The following is a 7,883-nucleotide window of genomic DNA, read 5'->3' as shown; positions in this document are numbered from 1 at the left end:
GGCAACCCATCAATGGAGCGATTTAGGCTCAACCTATGAAAATGATTTGCGGAGCACGACCAATTTGCACTATGACCCATCATTTGGACTGTTTGGATCATCCTATGGAGGCGATTTGCAAAGCGTGGCCAATTTGCACTATGGTCTATTAATTGGATGGTTTGGATCATTAAATGAAAATAATTTAAGGGGGCTGTGACTATGCGAATTTGTTTAGAAATGAGCCCACCATTGCTTAGAAGTTGTGAGTTCAAAGGGGAATTCGGTAAATTGGGAGGGCCCACCGTTTTTCCGAATTTTATTCCCAGGGAAGAATTCAGCCAATTCCAAAAATGAGGTCTGCCATGTGATTACGGTTAAATATTTGGTTGTATTCAAAGTACCTTGCATTGTCTGTTGTGTTGGGCATTAAGTATAATTCGAATTTCATGATGTGGGGCCCACTATGATTTATTGAAAATTGAATTTCTAATCTATATGGATTCGGTCAATTGAGTGTTATCTCTTGGGTTTGCAACCCAATAAAAAAAAGAGAGAGGAGGTTTTAGTAATTGTTTCCATCCAAAAGTTGTTCACTGTGTGAGTCCCTTGAGGTTTATCTCATTTTGAAGGTGACCAAAGTTTAGTGGAATTCTCTCTTCGAATTGAACACTATTATTATTAGGAAGTTGAGTAAAAGGAGGATACTACCAGGGTTTTATAAAAAGGAATGCATTCAATTACTCAAAGGATGAAGGTTTGGGGTTGGTTTTTTGAGAAAGAAAAAACGAGTATCTCTTTCCTTGATCTTAGCCGTTGTTGAAGCTTTGGTGTATCTCCCTCCATCACATGATTAGAGTCCTTACTTTCTCTCTCATCTAATTTGGGTCACTCTTCTATTTGTGTTTGGCAACATTCTTTATTCCTTATCCCTCAAAAAGAGATATACGGAAACTAAATTGGTAACCATCTCTATATTTTTATTTTAGGAATCCGATTAAGAAAGGAAAGAATGCAATTTTCACATATTCTTTAATTTGCGGTAATTCATAGATTTCGGCAACTTCTTTGTATCAAGATGGAAAGTTATATTAATTTAGGTTCTAAAAAAAAAGGACCGACCTAGTCTATTCTTTTTCTTTTTTTAAAAAAAAGCAAGCACTTCCTGTTTTGGGGGAGAAAGCAAGCAGCCAACGCAAAAAAAAAAAGAAAAAAAGAAAAGGGGGCTCTCTCGGACTCTCTCTCTCTCTCAATTCGATGAACATATTGCGAAACTTCAATCCGATGGGCAGTTGTCTCTCTATGGAGTAGAACTTGATTCTTTCATGGCATAGAAGTAGTTTCTCTCTCTCATCAAATCAATATTGGCAGCCCTCTGACCACTTGCTTATTGGAAGCCTTCTCAAAATTTTGATATCACCACACCCTTTCATCCTATATCTTCCATTTCACAAAGAACCTTAGGATTGAATCTTTCTTTGAGGCCCATTCTAGTTGACCGAACCCCTTGGGGCTTAAATCTTGTAGCCAAACACCATATTGCCTCGAGCCAAGTTATTTGACTTCTCACCCTCACTTCTAATTCGAATTCTTACAGTGGGATCGGATTGCACTTGTCATCTTTGGGCCAAATTACATTCGCTTTCTTGAGGCCAAATTGCACTTGCTTTCTCTAGACCGAATCCCTTTTCTCCCTAAGTTTGCGTGGAATATCTTCTACAAAAAGGTATGCCTTTTAGAATTTTCTTTTCTTTTCAATATTTGCATGATTGGGTGTTGTTTTGCGTATATTTTGGTTGCTATCATGTTTAATTTCGTGCCGATTTGGCCTTTGTCATGTTCTCACTCATGCTAAATATAATTAATGTGTTAGAGTCATTAGAACCTATTTGTGAGGGGATTTTGAAATCATTGGCTTGTTAGGGATTTTGGATTTGTTTTGGGAAAACAATTCAATAAAAAAAAATTTTAGACATATATATAAAAGAAAACTTGAATTTTACATGAATCATCGAAACCCATCTAATTTGGCTTACAAAACCTCCATCTTTCAATTGATAACAACAGCCCCCACTCCAATTTGATAACAACAGCCCCCACTCAATCTCAAGAACCCAATATCCATAGCCCACCTTTTCAATTGATAAATACGGCTCATTTTCAAATCATCCCCAAACATCCCATTAGAATCCAATCACAACAATAAAGCCACTTTTGATAATAACAGCCCATTAACCATTAAAACAAAAGAAGTTATATGATAAAACGTTGTGGTGCCAATATCATTTCCGCCATAGTGCTGGTTGGCTGTCTTGTGAACAGATTTCGGACATTTAAACAATAGATTCATGAAAAACGGTGAACTACAAAGTTGTAGCCCTTTAAAATATCTTTCCAACGCATATTCGTACGTTAAATTTGGCTAAGCGGTTAAAGAGTTGTGACAGTTTTAGTTGGCTGCGTTCATTAAATCTTTAAACGGTCAAGGTTTTGTCGAATTTATGCAATTGACAAAACATGGTTGTGTTAATATCATTCTCTAAAGCAAAATTAAAATATACTAATTTAAAATACACCCAAACTAAAAGTCACAAATCTAAGATTTACCTATTTAAAAACGACAAATCTAAATCCGTTAAAAGTCATTAACCAAAAGACCATTAAAAGTTGCAACTGAAACTAAAGCCTTATAAATAAACAACCTAAAAGAAACTAAACACATATAAAAACTCCCAAATAATTAAAGCTTCAAGAAAACTCTAAAAGACTCAATTAACCCAAAAAGAACTCAAAATTTATAAGAGCTTTTGGATTCAAAATTCCTTTAGGAACCTTTAGAGCCCCCTTTAGGAACACCTACGTCGCGTCGAGTTCTAGGTCTTAGCGAGTCCTAGAGTTAGGAGTCCAGCCTCATCACGGCCATTTGCTATGAATAGCAACCATGCCATAGATTTAATTACACTAGTTACCCCACTTTTCCATAGGACGGGCCTAGTTACCTAGGATGTAGGTTAACCTATATTAGTCTAAGGAACGCCGTGCACTTAGCTAGGACCATATAGGATCTTAGATGAAGGCCTAGGATAATAAAATCTTCAACTTGAACTAAATAATTTCTCTTAAAACTGTTGAAACAGCCAATCCAGTCTAGATCGGTGTCGTAGATGAGTTAGTGTAGACACCCCATTTTGACTGTGCCCTAAACCTCCCATGTTTGAGCAAAACCTAACTAAACCAATGTTTTAAAACTCCAAATTTCACCCCAAGGTAGGTTAGGGTCCCAGCAAGGTCCCTGCAAAATTTCATCAAAATCCGAGCCTGTTTGCCTAGCGAATGAGCCGAGGTAAGTGTCGTAGTATAAGCTGGAAAGGGGGGTGAGTTTATCCTGAGAGGGGGCGAATTTATCCTAGAACGGTGCAACCTAAATCCGAATGGGACACGATTGTCCGCGCGCTTTATCAAATTTTTGCGCAACCGCGCGCCTTATCAAAGTGGAGTGTCAATATCAACACCCAAAATCCTTTATAAATAGCCACTTAATCTCAGAGAAAAAAAAATCGGTGAGTTTTTAGAGAGAGAGAAAGGGGATCTGAGAGCCGCACATCTTCCTCATTTCCGGCATCTTCTTCTCCGGCAACACCCTAGCTCCGGCCGACCTCCGTCAAAGCTCCAGCTCTTTTCTCCTTCTTAGAAATCGGATCTACACAGAGCTACAGAGAGAGAAAGAGAATCTCTGCTTCAAAAGATCAAATCAGATCGAGATTTGCGATCCTTCATTGAAGAGCTATAGAGAGAAATCGGATTTACAGAGAGAGAGAGAAAGAAAGCTCCGGTCGTCCTCTCCGATCTACCATCTCAAATCCTAGATCTATTATCTCTCACAACATAACCTTCATCCAAACCCTAACTTTCCGGTGAAATCTGTGTCATCTCCGATCGAATTTCAGCCGGATTCCAGCTAATTTTGTTGCTTTCCTCTCTTCTTCTTCTCCGATCGACTCCTCCGGCAGGATTATCGGAGCTCCGATCGGCAATTTCTTCACTCTATTTTTATTCTTTACAAGCTATGTTCTCTTTGTTTTTTCCTTATGTTATCATTTCTTCAATTCCTTACAAGATAGAAACCCTAGCTTTGATGTTGTGATTTCAAAATCCTAGATCAGAAGTTTAAGCTTCTCAGATCTGTACAGAGAAAGAGTTAAAATTTTAATTTCATTGGACGATCATCAATATCAGATTTGATCATTAAGCTTTGGATCAATGTCATCTTGTTATTGCTATATTCTCAAGCACAGGTGAAGCCGCATGATTCAAGATTTAATTGTTGTTGAGAAGCGAATTGAGGAGATCTAGTTGTTCGAGGCGTAGAACTGGCTTTTATTCCAGGAGATACCATCACATCTGTAGAAGAAAATCTTCAATCTTTGCAAATTTTGTAGCTACAACGAAAGTCAGAGCTGAGATTCAGATTCGATTGTTATGGAATCAAGTCATCGCCTTGTTTGAAGTCATTTGAAGCAATAAGCGTCCAAAGGGAAAATTTTGTGGCAGAGGAGGAGGAAAAGGAGTAAGATCAGGTTATATTTTCTATTTCTTTTGGTGATTCCAATCAATTGAGAAAGAAAATGAGGACAAGAGGTAAGTAGGTTATGATCTCCTTTTAGTTTTATTTAATTGATGGTATTTCTAATTATTTATAGTAGTTTTTCTCATTTAATTTTTACTCGATGGCATATACATGTGATTTTAGTTAGAATTTATGATTTGTTTAAGAGAATTATGAAAATTTCTTTCAGAGACGGATGTGATGAATTAACATATGATTCTCTACTTAATTTCTAGGATCAGTATTTTGTGTTTGACTTTGTAGGTCTGGATTTGAATGAAAAGTTGTTTTATAAAGAAGAGTGAAATTTTATATGTGATACTAATGGCTGAACAAAGTTATACTTCTTTTTTTTTTTACTAATGGCAATAGTTATGTCATAATGACATTGTTCTTTGTATGGGATTACTATCAGTATGATAATGAGTCAATTTTTGGCATCGAGTGGCATTTTTGAACGGTCTTGGAAAAGAATTACATTCAGCTTATGTGCTTTTTGCTACTATAGATTGGTTATGAGCTTGCGAAATGGTTTTACTCATATCTTGTTCATTCATATTTGAAGCCTTGTGCATTTTTGTTCCTATACAAGTGAACTGAAATGACATCATGGAATGCACATGGTAGAGGCAGGGTAACAGTGACAGAGAACATGGCCTTGTTCCTTTGTTTGGTTATTCAGATAATGCTCAAAAGTCTGTGATAGAACCTGCTGTGTCATGTGACATTCCTGTCAAAGAGAGTGACTTTTGCCTCATAAGGACAGTGTCTATTGGTCTTATGCAGTGAAAGTAGTTTATTGGAGCCCTAACTAAAGAGTGGAGTAGTTGATCATGAGATGCTTGAGTGATTCATTGGAGCTCAAACCTGTTAGCCAAACTGATGATTACTATCACAAGGCATCACAGGATACATCTAACATGTCTATCCTTGGAAAGCCAGAGTGCCTGGAACCTCTTCACAGGAAAGAAACTTTAGCAATATTGAGGGATAAAGGTTCAAAAATGGAAATGGATTATGGGGTACGTTATGCGTTGGAAGTTGCTTGGCAAGTCACTAGAGAAGTGGAGCGAGAAGTTGTGGGTTGTAGAGAACATATCCATAGCTTTTCATCTGATAAAATTTCGGAGGACAAAATAATGCAGTCCAATCAATGTCCCAAATTCCGTCGGAGACAAGCAGGGTGAGTCCATGATTGAGCATTCCAACGAGAGTGAATTCCCAATAGAACAAGTTATTCCTGATGATGGCTCTTCTGCTGAAGTGATGCTTAAAATTTTCAAACATTGAGATTGAATCTCAAGAGGTACACAGGATGTAGACGCATCTGAGCACACGACAGTTGTTCAAGAGCCAGCTAGGAATGCTAAAATAAGAATTTGCAATTTTGATCTAAATGAGGATGAATGTACCGAAGAATTAGAATAATCATGCCTAATTCCCTCCCTTAATCAACCAATCACCATGTCTCTCCCTCAGCAGTTGTATGGACCCAGATATATCTCTTACATGGTAGATTCCAGAGGAAGTACTATTACACCACAGACAACTGTTCCCCAATCCTTCTCAAGGCCACCCTTCCTTACGAGTGTCACGGGCACACCATCAGGTTTGAATAGAGTTGGGTTTTCAAGGTCCGGCTTTGATTTGAATTCAAACATTCCATCAATGGAGGGTGAGAGTAGGGCGATGAAGGCGTTAGCCCAAGCCCATTCTTAGAAGGACTTACCGGATATGGTAGTACCCTCTGTTCTTTTCTTATCATCTTTAGGTAGAGAGTTCTCATCTTTTAGATGCCCTTACACTTTAGGTAATCAATTCATTGCAAGGGCGATGAAGGCGCTAGCCCAAACCCATCCTTAGGCATTAGGTCTTTTCTCATTACAAGGGCAATGAAAGAGTCATCTAGAGCCCACCCTTTAGAGAGACATGCTATGTCTCAGTTAAAAAATGTCATACCCTTTTGGAGACAGGCTTTGTCTCATTGGTCATTATCTTCTCAGAGTTTTTGAGACTTGCCTAGTCTCGATGACACCCTTATTTGTCATCTCTTCTATAGGAGACAGGCTATGTCTCATAAGCATCAGCGGTTGTTTCTCTTTTAGGAGACTAGCCTAGTCTCACTGGCATCGTTCTCCCCTTTTATAGAGCTACTGGTTTCGAGCCTGTCCTTAGCTAGAGTTAGCTAGATAGTCCCTTTTTAGCATAGGAGTTAGTCCTTCAGTGTCAGGAGTTTGTCCTATCATCATAGGGGTTAGGATTCCGTCCAACCTCTCGTCAAGTCATATGATTTTATCCAGTTCCTTGCAAGGTATAGGATGCTGTCCAACCCTTGCAGAGCTGTGATTTTATTCTTTCCCCCCCCAAAGCATAGGATGCTGTCCAACCTTTGCGGGATATTCAGGAGTCTGTCCTACCCTTATGATGATAGAATGCTGTCCTCTTGTGTCAAAAACTCAAAAAAACATTCAAAAATTTCAAAAATATCAAAACATCTGAAAAATCCAAAATAATCTCAAAATCTTGAGTCATTTGAGAGTAGTAGGAAAATCTATTTCCGAACTACGTTGGCTTGATCCCTTTCAACAGGGTATGTAGTGCAGCTTGGGATCCACATCCCAAGTCCAGCCAAACCTTTAAAAAATAAACATTTCAAACCTTCTAAAAATACAAAAATTCTTCAAAACCTTTTTTCAAAAAGATCTTCCCCTAAAAGTTAGGAATTTGTCCTAGATATTTGGGGTGTTTTAGAGTTAGGAGGCTGTCCTGATTTGTATTGATATGGTGTGTCCTGTCGTGCGGGTGTCCTTAGAGTTAGGAGGCCTCGAGTTGATTGGTTAGACATTTAGTCGAACCGATGGCTAGACTAGGAAGCATATAGTCAGCCCGTGGTTTTCTTTAGGATGCACAGCCTAGTTACGCATAGGATGTAGAGCCCACCTGCATTAACTTAAGGCTAATCAACTTGCATTAGTTAGGGCATATAGAGAGTCCTAAAAATTACAATTTACTTGAACTTAAATAATCGTACAAAAAGCTTTAAAAATCAGTCGAGTCTAGTGGATCGAGTCTAAGATAGCGGTTCTAGATGGTTAGGCATCGTAGTTTAGAATAGGTCATCGAACTATGTTGACTCTGATTCTTCTCGAGGCCGGGATACGTATTGCAGCCAGGGTGGATGGCCATTCTGGTCCGAGTCAAGTCCTGCATTAGAGTTTTAGGATTCGTCTTGTCCAGTCATGTATAGAATTGATTTGTGTTGTGTGTTTTGCTATGTTTTCTTACTTTCATGTACAGA

This window comes from Tasmannia lanceolata, unplaced genomic scaffold (genome assembly GCF_043159265.1).
Source record: "Tasmannia lanceolata isolate RefF3 unplaced genomic scaffold, GAP_Taslan_0.1 ptg000021l, whole genome shotgun sequence".
Lineage (NCBI taxonomy): Eukaryota > Viridiplantae > Streptophyta > Magnoliopsida > Canellales > Winteraceae > Tasmannia > Tasmannia lanceolata.
The sequence above is the reverse complement of the archived record's forward strand: the minus strand, read 5'-3'. Positions refer to the sequence as shown.